The sequence below is a fragment of the Chiloscyllium plagiosum genome, unplaced genomic scaffold, assembly GCF_037043375.1.
Source record: "Chiloscyllium plagiosum isolate Xiang-an unplaced genomic scaffold, Cpla_swu_hap1 HiC_scaffold_27, whole genome shotgun sequence".
Classification (NCBI taxonomy): Eukaryota; Metazoa; Chordata; class Chondrichthyes; order Orectolobiformes; family Hemiscylliidae; genus Chiloscyllium; species Chiloscyllium plagiosum.
In genome coordinates this window covers 8,659,772-8,675,494 of record NW_028270165.1, presented here as the reverse complement: position 1 = coordinate 8,675,494, position 15,723 = coordinate 8,659,772, and the positions used below count along the sequence as shown (strand labels likewise).

Here is a 15,723-nt window from a genome sequence, read left to right as displayed (position 1 = left end):
GATACTTCATCATGTAGTAAATGATAAATATTACTGACGGAAGATACCCCCACTGGTCGTAGGACACTACATTCTCTATCGGATTTATAAAGACTATCTAATAACGTGGTCTTCTTCTGTATATAATCTTGAATTTGGAAGTATCGAAAGAGGTCTCCATTTCTGACGCAGATGTCCGAAAGACATCAGGACCCCATCTTTAAATAAATCCCCGAGACATGAGATACCCCTGGATCTCCAGAGTTTAAAAGTGGCATCTGTTAACCCCGGTTGGAATCCCCATGCTCCCACTATCGGTGCATAGGGGGATGTTTTATGTGAATTACCCTCATTGTGCCGCATTATATTCCAAGCCTTGATTGTATTTAGTATTATAGGGTTTTTACAGTGATCTGTAATGATTTTCCTCTTGTCTGAGAATAAAAGGTTAATAAGTGGGTATTTTACTTGAGAAGCCTCGATGTCCAACCAGATTGATTGTGGATCAAACAAGACCCAATCAGCTATGTAACTTAATAGGGAACTTAATTGATATTTCCTAAAATCTGGGAAGTCCAATCCACCCCTTGCCTGTGGAAGCTGTAGCTTCTTCAGCTTAATGAGAGGCCGCCTATGATTCCAGATAAAGGAACTCAGCCAGCCGTATAATTTACATAAAGCCGTCCTCGGCAGCATCACCGGAAGCATTCTCATAGGATATTGGAGACGGGGCAGGATATTCATTTTGATTAATGCTATCTACCCAACCAGGAAATTGGCAGGTCTCCCCATCGCTGGAGGTCCTGCCTTATCCTTTCCAATAAATACACAAAATTACCCTTATACAACTGACCAAATACTGGAGTAATAAAAATGCCTAAATATAAGAAACCCTCCAGGGACCAGCGAAAGGGAAAAAGGGAACCATCCGCTAAGCGGGGTATCACAGCAAGGCCACCCATTGGCATAGCCTCCGATTTTGAAAAATTAATTTTATAGCCTGAGAATGCACTAAATGTATTAATAACTTGGATTAAGCGAGGTATGGACATCAAAGGGTTACTGAGGAATAGAAGAACATCATCTGCATAAAGGGTAATTTTATGTTTACCTGTACCAATCCTTGGGGCCACTATATTAGGATCAGCTCGTATAGCTTCTGCTAGTGGTTCAATTATTAGCGTGAATAACAATGGCGAGAGGGGACATCCGTGACGGCAGCCCCTACCCACACTGAAGCTATCCGAGCCTAATCCATTGGTAACCACAACTGCTTTGGGATCACTATACAATGTTGAGATCCATTTGGTAAACACCTGTCCAACACCAAACCTCTCCAATGTGTAAAACAAATATGACCATTCGACCCTATCAAATGCCTTTTCCGCGTCTAATGAAACCATTACTCCTGGTATCTTTCCCTGATGACAAGCTTGAATCATATTCAGAGCCCTTCTAACATTATTGGATGATCTACGGCCCTTAATAAACCCCGTCTGATCCTCCTTTATAATATGTGGCAGTATCCTTTCTAGTCTCAGTGCTAACGTTTTAGAGAGGATTTTAAAATCTAGATTTAGTAAGGATATTGGTCTGTATGATGTACAATCTTCTGGGTCTTTTCCTTTTTTAAGGATAAGAGAGATATTTGCCTCTTTCAGCGAAGGCGGGAAACAGCCCTGACTATATGCATAGTTTTCCATGTCCATAAGTGGACCAACCAGTATTTCTGTAAATTCTTTACAGAATTCAGCTTGAAAGCCATCTGGGCCCGGCGCCTTACCATTTTGAAGGTGCCTAATTGCATCAACTATTTCTTGGGGTGTAAGAGGAGCATTTAGGACTGATACTTGTTCCAGAGTTAGGTCTGGAAAAGTCAAATTTTTAAAAAATGACTGCATCCTCTTCGTCCTATCTTCACAATCCTGTGATTTATATAACTCAGAATAGAATTCTCTAAAGGTCGCATTAATCTTTTTATGATCATGAGTCAAAATACCCGTACTTTCCTTGATAGACATAATAGTCTGAGGGGCCTTTTTTTTCTTTGCAAGAAATGCTAAGTATCTACCCGGTTTGTCGCCATATTCATATAACCTTTGCTTTGCAAATAATATTTCCCTCTTAGCCGTTTGAGTAAGTGTAGTGTTTAGAGCTGTCCTAAGAGCTGTAATCCTTTGCAATTTAATAATAGAAGGTCTATCAGTGTATGCTGTTTCAGCCGCTTTTAAGCGAGCTTCAAGCAGACGCTGTTGTTCTCCCTTTAATTTCTTCTGGGTCGCTGAGTAGGAGATGATCAAGCCTCGCGTGTAAGCTTTGATGGTCTCCCACATCATTGACGGGTTGCTAGCTGTACCTGAATTAATTTCTAAAAAAGTTTTAAATTCTTGAGAGAAGTACTTTACAAATTTACTATCTTTCATTAAGAAGGGGTCCATACGCCAATGCCGAGGGGATGTCCCACTGTTCCTCGCCTTAGTTTCCATATATACAGCAGCGTGGTCAGAAATTGCTATATTACGTATTTTACAGGATGATATGGAATTTAAAAAAATCGAGGGGGCAAAAAACATATCAATTCTGGTATGACATTTATGTGGATTAGAGTAGAAAGAAAAATCTCTACCCTGTGGATGAAGACATCTCCATACATCTACTAATCCTAATTCTTTGTTCAGATCCATCAATTGTCTAGATCTGGGAGATACTCCTGCAGTACTCTTGGGAATCCTGTCTATTTCCGGATCCATAATACAATTAAAGTCTCCCCCTATAATTATATGACGGGCATCAAAAGCCATCAATTTTGAAAAGGCTTCCGTTATAAATTTAAAGGGGTGTGCCGCGGGGCAGTACAAATTTAAAATCCCATATTCCTCTCCATTTATGAGGGCTTTAATCAAGATATATCGTCCAGATTCGTCTTTTATCTGCTTTAGGATTTTGAAAGGGAAATTCTTCCGAACAAGAATAACAACTCCCCTGCTTTTTGAGCTAAAAGAAGAAAAAAAGGCCTGATCAAATCCGCCCTGTCGTAATTTCAAGTGTTCTTTATCTGACAGGTGTGTCTCCTGTAGGAGAGCTATATCAACTCTTTCCTTCTTAAGATTTGATAATATTTTCTTCCTTTTAAGTGGCGAATTACTCCCCTTGACATTCCAGGTGCACCACTTAACCGACTGATCAACCATAATCCTCTGGGCCAATCTGAGACCCCTCGGGAGGGGGAACCCTATCCAGAACATCCCGAGCGTGGAACATGTAAAATTTACAAAAATAAAGCCTCTTTAATACACCCACAACAATACAGTAAAAAACTATTTCTAAATAAAAAAAATATAAAACGTATCTAAGTGGAGACTTTCCCCCTTGTTCCCAGGGGGCGTCACTTCCTCTCCAAAAGTCCCTCATACCCTCTCCCAACCAATGCCCCACCCTTGACCCAGGCACTCCTCAATAAAATGAGGAGAATTCAAATATAATACAAAGCCAGAGTTAACAGTGAGCACCCCACCCCCACCCATACCAACACCTGGGTATATTTGGTAATGTTAATACCATATATAAACATATAACTATAAAATTACCACTTCAACAAATAATAATTAAATATGATAATACAAAATAACGAAGGGAAAAACAACCCTGCTCCTAAAGACAAAGGTAAAATCGAATAAGGTAACCACCTCCCCCCACCAACATTAACCAAATCCCCCAGCTTATATATATATATACACATATATATACATACACATACACACATATATATATATATATATACACATATACACACATACATCCCTCATATATACATAAAATAATAACAGAAAACAACTCCAGGGGGGGGGGGGGGGGGGGGGAGAAAATCAAATCCCTCTCCCCACCCCCATGATAATATTAAGCAGTAAGGTAAGAAAAAAAAAGGGAGGGGATATAAACCAAAGCGGGTGGGGGGGAAGGCAGACCAACATCCATTATGTCCTACAGTTTATCTAAGAGAGTCCAAGAATTCCTTAGCCTTTTCTGGTGATCCAAAGTTATATACGGATCCTTCATGGTTAAAGCGTAACATCGCTGGGTAGCGTAAGGAGTACTGAACATTTAAGTCCCTTAAACGCTTCTTCACCTCGTCGAATGCCTTCCTCTTTCGAACCAGAGCCGGGGAAATGTCCTCAAATAGCATGATCTTGGATCCTTTGTAGATCATAGCTTGGGGGTCTTTTCCGAGATTTCTAGAGGCTTCTAGGAGTATCTGCCTCTCCCTGTAGCTCTGCAGCTGGAACAGGACCGGGCGTGGGCGCTGGTTCGAGCCAGGCCCGCGTATTGCGACCCGGTAGGCGCATTCCACCCTTACCTGGCCTGATCCAGCTTGCAGATTTAAAAGTTGTGGCAGCCACTGCTCCAGGAATGCTGTAAGATGGCCTTCCTCTTCCCGTTCGGGAAGGCCCAGCAAACGAATATTTTTTTGACGACCTCGATTATCGAGGTCGTCAATATGATTTTCCAAGGTCCGGACTCGCTGCTCGAGAGTCCGGACCTGATCCACGGCCGATTGAGCGGTTGTCTCGGAGGTCGCGGCCTTTAGCTCCGCCCCTCCGACTCGGCGTTGAATTTCTTCAATCTCACGGTCGTGCTTCTGCAGCGCGGCCGACAGCGACTCCCAACGATTTCTGGATTCGACGATAAAAGCATCGATCTTCGAGTCAAGCTTGGAAAGCATTTCTGCAAGACTTGCTACTGTAGGTAAGTCCCCCGGGGCGGCTGTGGACGCCTCTGCTGCAGCTGGAGAGTGTGGGGGAGGGGTTCCTGCTTGCTGAGAGCTGCGGGCTCCCTTCCCTTTAGTCATTTTAACTTAGGAGTAAGCTGTTTAAGTGTAATATTACACAACTAATTGAGTTACTAAACTATTATAAATGATTTATAAATGATTTGGTGAGCTTGGTAGGGGGTAGGTGACCCACTGTGCCCAAGTCTTGGGAGGAGCACTATAGACTCAGTCTTACTGGGTCGCCGCCATCTTGGATCCCCTCGATCTAATCTAATCTAGTCTTTCTTATAACAGGGAGACCAGACATGAATGCAGTCTTGCAAACGTGGACTAACCAATGGCCTATACAGCCACAACATGACCTCCCAATTCCTGTACTCTCTGCTCTGACCAATAAAGGAAAGCATACCAAACACCTCCTTCACTATCCTGTCTACTGGTGATTCCATTTTCAAGGAACTATGAACTTGCACTCCAAGGTCTCTTTGTTCTGCAACACTCCCCTTAACTGTGTCAGTCCTGCCTGGATTACTCGTCCAAGATGCAAACCACACATTTCTCTAAAGTAAACTGTCACTCCTTGGCCCATCAGCCCATCCGATCAATTCTAATTCATAGTGAACTCTCTTTCCTCTCTCATTCCCTCGAAGTTGAAAATCTCCATCCTATACGCTCTCCCTGTATTCTCAGTTTGCTCACCTAATCCCTGCCTTACGTTATCCTGAAGGGTCTGGTTCATGCTGATTAACAGGCCCACACTAAGGGGAGTTCTAATTGAAACATAAAGAATAGTGAATGGCCTGGACAGAGTGGAAGTTGGGAAGATGTTTCCATTGGTTGGAGGGACTAGAACCAGTGGGTACAGCCTGAGAGTAAAGGGAAGACCTTTTAGAATGGAGGTAAGGAGAAACTTCTTCAGCCAGAGCGCGGTGAATCTGTGGAATTCATTGCCACAGAAGGCTGTGGAGGCCAGGTCACTGAGGATATTTAAGACTGAGATAGAGACGTTCTTGAGTATCAAGATGATGGAGGGTTATAGAGACCAAGTGGGACAATGTGGTTGAGAAACCTATCAGCCATGATTGAATAGCAGAGCAGACTTTGGATGGCCTAATTTCTGCTCCGATGTCTTATGTTCTCTTGCTTTCCTGGACACAGTGTGAGAGAATTGGAAGCAGGAGTAGGCCATTTGGTTTTACAAGCCTGCACCAACATTCAACAGATTGGTTGTGAATCTGCCGACATCAAGCTGAATAGGCTGGGACTTGCTCACTGGACCACATGAGGTTGAGAGGTGATCTTACAGAGGTTTATAAAATCATGAGGGGGATAGATGAGGTGACCGCTGGGTATCCTTTCCCTAGGGTGGGGGTTTCAAGATTAGACAGTAAATTTGAAGGTGAGAGGAGAAAGATTTTACAGAGGCAGGAGGGGCACCTTTTCTTTTACACAGAGTGGTTTGTGTGTGGAATGAATGTCCAGGAGAAGTGGTGAATGCAGGTACAGTAACAACATTTAAAAACCATTTGAATAAGTACATGAATAAGGAAGGTTCGGACGGATATGGGTCAAACATAGGCAGGTGGGAATAGTTTAGTTTGTGAATATAGTTGGCATGGACTATTTGGACTGAAGGGTCTGTTTCTGTGCTGTATGGCTCTGTAACTGTTGTATATTGGTCTTAAAATCATTTTCTTGCCTTCCCCCATTAACATCCACTTTTTTGTTGTTCCAAAATCAGATGAACTCAGCCTTGAATAATATTAAATGACCCCCTAACTGCAGGAAGATACCCCCACTTCTGAACTCTATTCCTGTTGCTAATATACCACTTGCCTTGCTGATTGCTTGCTGCCCCTGTCTGACAACTGGCAGTGACTGGTGTAGAAGGACATTGATCATTTGTACATCCATACATCATTCTTGATGAAGGAATCGTGCCCAAAACGTCAACTCTCCTGCTCCTTGGATGCTGCCTGACCTACTGTGTTTTCCAGTGCCACACTTTGACTCTGATCTCCAGCATCTGCAGTTCTCACTTTCTCCACATCCCAATATATCACCATTTAAACAATACACCTCCTTTCTGCTTTTTTCACAGCAATGGCTATTACTTCACAATGTGGTACTGCATTTGCTGTGTGTTTGTCAATTGTGTCTTCTCTACATCGGGGATACAGAGCGTAAACTTGCAGAATAGTTCGCCGGTCATCGCAGCCAGGTCCACAGAGGCCAACCAGACCTCCCAGTCACCACACATTTTAATTCCCCTTCCCACTCCCTTTCTGACAAGAACATTTTAGGCTTCCTCTATTGCCAAAATGAAGCAAACCACAAATTGGGGGAACAGCACCTCATCTTCTGCCCGGGCAGCCTACAGCCTGCAGAACTCAACATCGAGTTCTCCAATTTCAAATAACCTCCCTTTCCATCCCCTGACTCCCTTCTCAGCCCCTTGCCCCTCATTTCCACTCCTTCCTGCCACCAATCCGATTTCTTCCTCCTGTTGAATAATCAAGTCGTACTCTCTCCCTGTCTTCACCTATTCCCACTTTAGCCCCTGGCCCTGGCACCCATCTCCAATCTTGAAGAAGGATTACACCTGAAACATCGACTTCTCCACCTCCTGAAGCTGCCTGGCTTGCTGTGTTCTTCCAGCCTGCTGCCTGTCTATTTTGCCAATTGAGACACAGACCTGGACCACGTTTCCAGAGTGTGTCACCTCCCGGATTCACTCCCTTTCCTTTCAGTTGCTGCAAGTCAACAAATCAACTCCACAATGAAAAAGAAATGGAAACGGGGGCGAGAAAAGAGAGTGCCGTCCTCACAGATCTTGGACAGAGGAAAGATTTTGCAGTCTGGGTGAAGCTCAATGTTGATTCAGAAAGAGAGGAGCAGGAGTAACAGCTTCAGAAACTCATGGTCCAACTTCCGCATTCAGACAATGCAGTGGCTCTGATTGGCAGGAGGACCAATCTCCTTCCGCTCCTCTGTGGTTCCCTATTGGGCCAAAGGAAAGTCAATTGCCTTTTTTCGGGAAGCGATGAACATGCCCACAGTTTTGCTGACACCGGAAAACATGCGCAGTCCGCTCACTGCGGGTGCCGGTGTTTTCAGAGTCCAAATGCCAAGAGTTCAACCTTTATGCGTCTTTTCCCTAGAGTAGGGGCGCGAGTCCAGAACTGGACGGCAGAGGTTGAGGGTGTAAGGGGAAAGATTTCTGAGGGGCAACCTTTTTGCACAGAGGGCGGTGCGTGTATGGAATGAGCTGCCAGAGGAAGTGGTGGAGGCTAGTACAATGATAATGTTTAATATGCACCTGCATGGGAACATGAATAGGAAAGATTCAGAGGGATAAGGGGCCAAATGCTGGTAAATGGGTCACGAGATTAATTCAGGATATCTGGTCGGCATAGACCGAAGGGTATGTTTCTGTGCTCTGTGACTCTATTTCTAGATAGTCGGAATTTACTTCACAAGACTAGGACGAGGCCATTCACCCCTTTACAGTCAAGATTAGAGTTCACCTGGAAATGCACAGCAGGCCAGGCAGCAACTGAGGCGCAGGAAAATCGATGTTTCGGGCAGGAGGCCTTCATTCCTGACAGGGGCACAGAGTGGGGGGGTAGAGAAAGATTGGGGGGTACAGAGGGTGGTACAGAGAGAGAGAGAGAGAATGAGTGGGATTGATAGAGAGAATGGAGAGAATGGCCGGGGGGACAAGTGGGAGCTGGCACGGGGCAGGGTGACACTAGGCACACGGATAGACAAGATGGCCGCTGAGCCATCCGTTGGCCAACTTGACACAGAAAAAGGCCCCAGGATCACAATAGGGAGGGAAACAGCAGAGCTGATACAGACACTGCCTGGGCCCACCAGAATACCAGCACAATGGACTCGCAACCCAGTTGATTAGTTTAAGGCGAGTGGGGGAGAGAATATACATGAGTAATGAACACTGCCCTCCGAAGTGTCCGGGTCCAGCCAACACCTCTTATAGAAGTGCTAACAGCTTGATACAGCTCAATACCAAATGCTAATAGCCAGGGCTGCAGGAATCCTCCTTCTCAGGAAGAGCAATTAGCGCCCATTACTACAACAATGGATTTCCACGCAGACATTGAAATGGACAATGTCTGCACTGAAACTGAAAGGACTGTGCGGAAATTAACAGAGGCTGTGCTGGAACTGACAAAGACTGTATCGAAACTATCAACGATTCTGCAATGATTACCATAAACAAATCATATGAGGGGCATGGATAGGATAAATAGACAAAGTCTTTTCCCTGGGGTCGGGGAGTCCAGAACTAGAGGGCATAGGTTTAGGGTGAGAGGGGAAAGATACAAAAGAGACCTAAGGGGCAACTTTTTCACGCAGAGGGTGGTGCGTGTATGGAATGAGCTGCCAGAGGATGTGGTGGAGGCTGGTACAATTACAACATTTAAGAGGCATTTGGATGGGTATATGAATAGGAAGGGTTTGGAGGGATATGGGCCGGGTGCTGGCAGGTGGGATAGAATTGGGTGGGGATATCTGGTCGACATGGACGGGTTGGACCGAAGGGTCTGTTTCCATGCTGTACATCTCTATGACTCTATGTTACAAAGAAAATAATCTCATCACTGATTGATTGTATCACAAGATGCATAAAAGTTTCTTGACATGTGCTCTGGGTCGAGAGAAGACCCGCAGGTGACATTGTGTTGTTGGTGTCTTTCTCTCCCCAAAGTTCCGGTATTTCATTATGCAATAAACTCTGTCATTGAACCCCAATTCTGACTCTGAGCCTGGTGTTTTTCCCACAACAGGGGAGAGAGAATGGGCGGGGGTGGGACGGAGAAAGAGAGAATGGGTGGTGGGGGGCTGGAAGAATGGACATGGGATAGAGGGTTTGATGAGAAAGAATAGATGGGGGCACAGGGTGGGTAGGAGGATTGGAAAGGAGCAGAGGGTGGGGAGAAAAACAACAGGGGTGCAGAGGTTTGCGTGAGAGATAATGAACAGGGTGGTCAGAGTATAGAGGGAGAATGGACAAGATGCTGGGGATGGAGAGAGAATGCACAAGGGGAGCTGTGGGTGGTGGGGGGAATGGACAGGGGGCGCAGTGAGTGGCAAAGATCAAAAAGGTTGATGAAAGTCAACGCTTATCAGATTGTTTCTCGAACAGAAAAGCTTGCACTGGAGACTCGCAAAAGAGCGGTGTCTTGTATGTATTCCTTCAATTAGTTTTGAAATATTGTTTGTGTGTCTTAATTGTTAAGCCATACCAGGCACATAGAAAAATTGCTATGGTTGTTGGAGGTCAGTCATCTCAGTTCCAGGACGTCTCTGCAGGAATTCATAGGGTAGTGTCCTCGGCTCAACCATCTTCATCAATGACCTTCCTCCATCCAAAGGTCAGAGGTGGAAATATTCAATAATTGCACAATGTTCAGCACTGTTCACATCTCCTCACAAACTTCAGTTTGAACTGCAACAAGATCTTAACAATATCCAATGGCTGACGAGTGGGAAGTAATATTTATGCCATGCCAATGCCAAACAATGACTCATCCCCAAAAGAGATAATCTGACCACTGCCCCGTGATATTCAATAGTGTTACTGGCACTAAACACCCCACTATCAACATCCTTGGGGTTTACCATTGACCAGAAACTCAACTAGACTAACCACAGCCACAATGGCAACAAGAACAGGTTACAGGTGGCTCAGTGGTTAGCACTGCTGCCTCATAGCACCAGGGACCCAGGTGTGTCCGATCTACAAGCTGCACCACAGAAATTCACCAAAGATACTTAGAAAATACCTTCCACACCACAAACCACTGCCATTTAGAAGGACTAGGACAACAGATACTTGGGAACAGAACCTCTTGCAAGTACTCCTCCAAGCCACTCACCATCTTGACTTGGAAGCAACTTGATGCTCCTTTAGTGTCGCTGGAGCTAAATCCTGGAATTCCCTCCATAAGGGCATTGCAGGTCACCGTATAGCATGTGGACCACAGCAGTTGAAGAAGGCAGGTCACCACCACCTTCTCAAGGGAAATAAATGCTGGCCAGCCAGCAATGCTCATGCACCACGAATAACTTTTAATAAATGGTTGAAACAGAGGGTTGGAACCCGCAAGTTTAAAAAAAAAATCGACGTTCAGGTGGGATAGATGTCAGGCTTTGATTCAGTCTTTATTTGAGGACAGATAAAGAGCGATGTGCTGACACTGACTTGGAAATAGAGTTTAAAGTTGAACAGCTGTAGCGTTTCATTCAGTGTATCAATTTAAAATCGATTAAAGATTGGCTCATGACGTGTACGTTACCAACACATGGAAAAGGACGATTAAGAAGGCACATGGGACTCTTGATTTCATCTCTGTAATGGCCAATGTCGCCCCCACAATCCCAGGCGATCCAGAAACCGCTCTATCGGCCGTAAGCAGTGTTCATGGTGCGCATGTGTGAGATGTGAGATGTCCATCGTTCTGATGGACGGGGAGACTAACCTTTGGAAATCCCTGGACGACCGGAAGGAGACTGGTCCTCCTGCCAATCAGAGCCCCCCTATTGTCTGAATGCGGAAGTTGGACCACGAGCTGCTGAAGTTGCTGTTGCTCCTCTCTCTCTCTCTCTCTCTCTGAAAGAAGATTGAGCTTCACTCCAGACTGCAACTTCCTTCCTCTGTTTGACATCTGTGAGGACGGCACTCTTCTTTTCTCATCCTTGGGTTTAGCTGTTGGTCTGTAGGAGCTGAGGGAAAAAGAAAGTCAATCGAGGGGAAGGGACAGACTCTGGAAAAGGTTGGTCTAGATTTGTGTCTATTAATGTTTGACAGGCTTTGTTTCCTGAGCTTGACACATTTACTTGTCTGGCAAAAAAGGGTGGCCCCTTGATCCATGCTGGGGATGGAAGTAGATTATGCTGTGGGTGACTTGCTTGTAGTAGTCCAATTTAGATATGTAATCATGACACAAAAACCTTGGGTTATTGACTGTTTATTCAGGAGCTCACGGGGAGAGCCAAGTCAACCTAATGGTCACAAGTCACTCTGACGAGAAAGAGAGAGTTGTGTGATTATATAGGTGACAATAATTTAACAATTAGCAAACTAAGTCACTTTGCCCAGTGATTTAGTGTCTAGACAGTGTTGGTTAGTAGCTGATAAGTATATAATAGGTCCTTGCAAAGAGAAGAATATTCCCATGCAAGGAAATAATGTGTTTAACAGGTAGCAGTACAGCTGCAAGGCCGACTGTCTCTGATGAGCCTGGAAAAGGCAATCTTATCCTGAAAACAAGCTTCAGCAAGCAGGCACTAAGCTGAGCTTGAAAATGGTTTCTAGGTTTTTAATATGTGACAAAATGGCTGACCAGAATGTAATAATTCTCCCACAATTCCTTTTTCACCAAATCAGGAGGGCAGTTCAGAGGAACTGGCAAAAGGAGGGACGTAGCAGACCCAGGGTGTGTGTTGGTGGTGGGGGTTTAGAGTCGCCTCGGTAACTGTCATAGTCAGGGTCACCAGGATCGAGAGAGTGAGAGTCAGTGAAACCATCCATTGGTGGGTGAATGTCAGAAAAGGGAAGCAGCACAAGTTGGAAAGATGCTGGGATATTCGGCATCAGAAGACAGCTGAAATGGGCACAGCACTGTTTCTGGAAAATAATGCTAAGTGCTCGCAGAACAAAACCTGCAATGAGAAGCACAAGACCCTGGAGGAGGGCAGAAGCCCAAGAGCCAAGCAGCTACCCACCCATGTTCAAAGGTCCCAACAGAGAGTAGTGTCATGGAGGGAGGAGGCTGCCTTGTGAATGTGGGCGGCCATGATAGTAATGTTCTCACTGGAGTCAGGGATGCAGGCACAGCAGTCAGAGCTGATAAGGGTACAAGTGCCTCCATTCTCGGCTAACAGATAGTCGAGGGCAATGTGATTTTGGAGAGCAATGGTGCAGACAGTGACCATCCCTGCATTGAGCAGGTCAAAGGCTGAAGATGTGGCATTGGCAATCTCTTCCAGAGTGGTAACATTTCGCCGAACCTCAACCACCTTATAGAGGTTTACAAAATTATGAAGGGCAGGGATAGGATAAATAGACAAAGTCTTTTCCCTGGGGTTAGGGAGTCCAGAACTAGAGGGCACAGGTTTAGGATGAGAGGGGAAAGATATAAAAGAGACCTAAGGGGCAACTTTTTCACGCAGAAGGTGGTACATGTATGGAATGAGCTGCTAGAGGATGTGGTGGAGGCTGGTACAATTACAACATTTAAGAGGCATATGGTTGGGTATTTGAATAGGAAGGGTTTGGAGGGATATGGGCCGGGTGCTGGCAGGTGGGACTAGATTGGGTTGGGATATCTGGTTGGCATAGACAGGTTGGACCGAAGGGTCTGTTTCCATGCTGTACATCTCTATGACTCAAAGTGGAGGGTAGCATAGGGAGGGGAGAAGGTAGAGAAAAGATGCTGAAAAGTTGTGAGCGCTCTCTTGATGTGTGGTTTGGAATTCTCAAAAGGCAAAGTGTGGGAGTAGTCAAGGAAAGAGACAACATAACCTAAATACCAGCTGCCAGTCCAGGAGGTAGGCAGCCAGGAGTAGGCCATATGACCACAAAAGAAATCAGTGCCCTTGAAGGGCAACAGATTATTGCATTGGGCTCCAGTCCAAAACGTGGGAAACGAGGAATTGATGGCGGTCTTGTTGGGAACCCTGAGGTTAGATATGCTCCTGTCCACAATGGACTGGTAAGCAGTTGAAGTAATGAGCAGGGAATGCAGACACTTACTGAAACCAGCCTGCTATCCTGAGGGATGCTTGCTCTTGATGTAAATATTCCTAGAGGTGGAGTCGTGGCCGAGAGATTGGTGAGGAACGGGGAGGGAGGTGTACGGGATGATTGTATTGAGGCTGGATCCAACATTTAAATGTGTCCATCTTATATCTGCTAATCACCAGGGTTATCTCTGGAAGTGTTTGGATGCCCACCAACTTAAGGAAACCAGGGGTGTGTGAAAAGTTGTGACAGCAGCAGAACGACCCTGATGCAGCCCCCATTCAGCAGGGTCAGATTCATTAAAAGGTATGGATCTCGGGGGATCCCTCCCTTGGAATGGATGGGAATATGGGCACAAACCCAGCAGTTAGAGCGATTGTCCTTTTCTGCATAAAGGTATGTCCTGTAAAGAAAAGTATTAGACTGTAATTCCCATTTACTACAGGTTATCAGGCTATCCGTTGTGTCCCAATCAAACATAGTTAGTGAAAGAAAGATAAGGAAGAGTGTAGTGAAAGGCAGAACGATCAGGCTGAGCCATTCATGGATGAAGGCTGAAGATGTCTCTCTGACGGGGTCTTCTGGTGTTTCTGCAGGTGGTGGCACTCTTTTCCACTGCGTCCTGTGCATCCATGCGGCCTCCCCTTGAACCTGACTGCTGTATGGGTTACCAGCAGGACTAGGAATGGGCCTTTCCATCTTGGCTTCAATATCCCCCGGCCCTAATTCTTAGGCTTGGCGTACCCGTGACTGTAAACTTTGAAGGGTTTTGGTTAACAGATGCAAATATTTCCCACTTGTCCACCACTACAGTGTCAGCTGTTTCAGTCATTGGGATGGTTTTGATTAATCTCCTAAATACATCTACTCTTACTAGATAATATTCATAACAATACGTGAGGTGATTCTATAAAAGCAAGTTATAGACAAGTAAAAAGGCCGACCAGGTAAGGAGGTGGTTAACAAACAAACACAGGGCATCCCTCTTAGAGCATGCATCTTGTTTGTTTACAAATTAAACACGCTTCAGCTCTTTTCCTCGCTGCATTCTGAACATCTGGTTGCCTCCATGTTTGTAACAGAGTATTAACCATTCCCTCCCTGCCCAAGTGTGTACAATTATGCTCATAATCAACTGAAATAGGCAGCAGCAAAGAATGAACACAAAGCAGGCCAGCAGGGGCCACCCACATTTCAGTTTGAGTATTGAGGGAGAACCCTATTTGAGGCCATAGTTTGTGCTGTTCAGCAGGGGGCCTCCCCTGTGATTTCAGTACCATAGCCAGGCCTGGCATACCTGTCCCCATATTGTCTCTATCCGGTTTTGCTGGGGACCCAATGGGACCAGAGGTTTGGGGTGTAAGGCTGCCTGCTTGGCAGCAGCATCTATCTGCTCATTCCTTTGGAGACTGTATCCATTGCCTCAGCATGAGCCGAACATCTTGATAGCTGCCAGATTGCTTGGACAAAACAGCATTACTATTCGTCTGCCCCGTGGGGGTTAAAAGCCCTTTATGTTCCCACAAGGATCTGTAACCATGGGTCACACCAAAAGCACAGTGAGAGTTGAAGATCTCAACCCCTGGGAGGGCTCTCTCAGTTCTGCAATCGGTCAAATGAACATGAGGAGTATGGTCTGCTTCAGCAAGGTTTCATACTTTAAGTGGTAACGGCCGGGCAAAGATTTGTCCATCAACACAGACGTTGAAAGTTTTTGTGTTCCTTGGAGAAACTGCGTGATTAACTTGGAACCAAAAGCAATTTCAAATGTTTCTTCAGAGACAGTACAGCCTTAATTACAGAGTAAATCCAATAAAATGTAATAAAATTACATAATGGACCACAGGCCAATGATGTTTCCTAGGAAACAATGTTGTTTCACATGCATTATCTCCTCATACTTGTGCTTCAAGGTTAGCTAGGATGGTCAGTAATATCCTTTTGAGCTTAATTAGATCCATACGATGAAGAAGGCATTGTTTGGTTAATCTGTAATTCAGTTAGCTCAGGAATGCAGTTTTTAGCCATTTTAAACACAGTGTTAATTTGAAGCCTGAAGCCATTTTGTCATTTTAATTTATATTGAGATGCCATTTTGTGGTTCATAAAAGCTTACACACACTTGTTGCTCCTGACAACAGCCTAAATCCAGGTATTAGATCCTCATCTGGTGTGGACCTACTCCATCACTCGAAAGAAAACTAGA

At 45.1% G+C, this 15,723-nt stretch overlaps 1 long non-coding RNA gene across 1 annotated transcript in view; it reads left to right on the top strand.

Moving 5' to 3' along the window:
- Positions 1–11,429: 11,429 nt before the first annotated feature.
- Positions 11,430–15,723, top strand: part of LOC148143019 (uncharacterized) — a 29,843-nt gene continuing 25,549 nt past the window's right edge. Inside the window, exons 1-2 of the long non-coding RNA XR_015751094.1 lie at positions 11,430–11,547; positions 13,700–13,823. This is a non-coding gene — a long non-coding RNA (uncharacterized LOC148143019). The remainder of the gene's footprint in view (positions 11,548–13,699; positions 13,824–15,723) is intronic.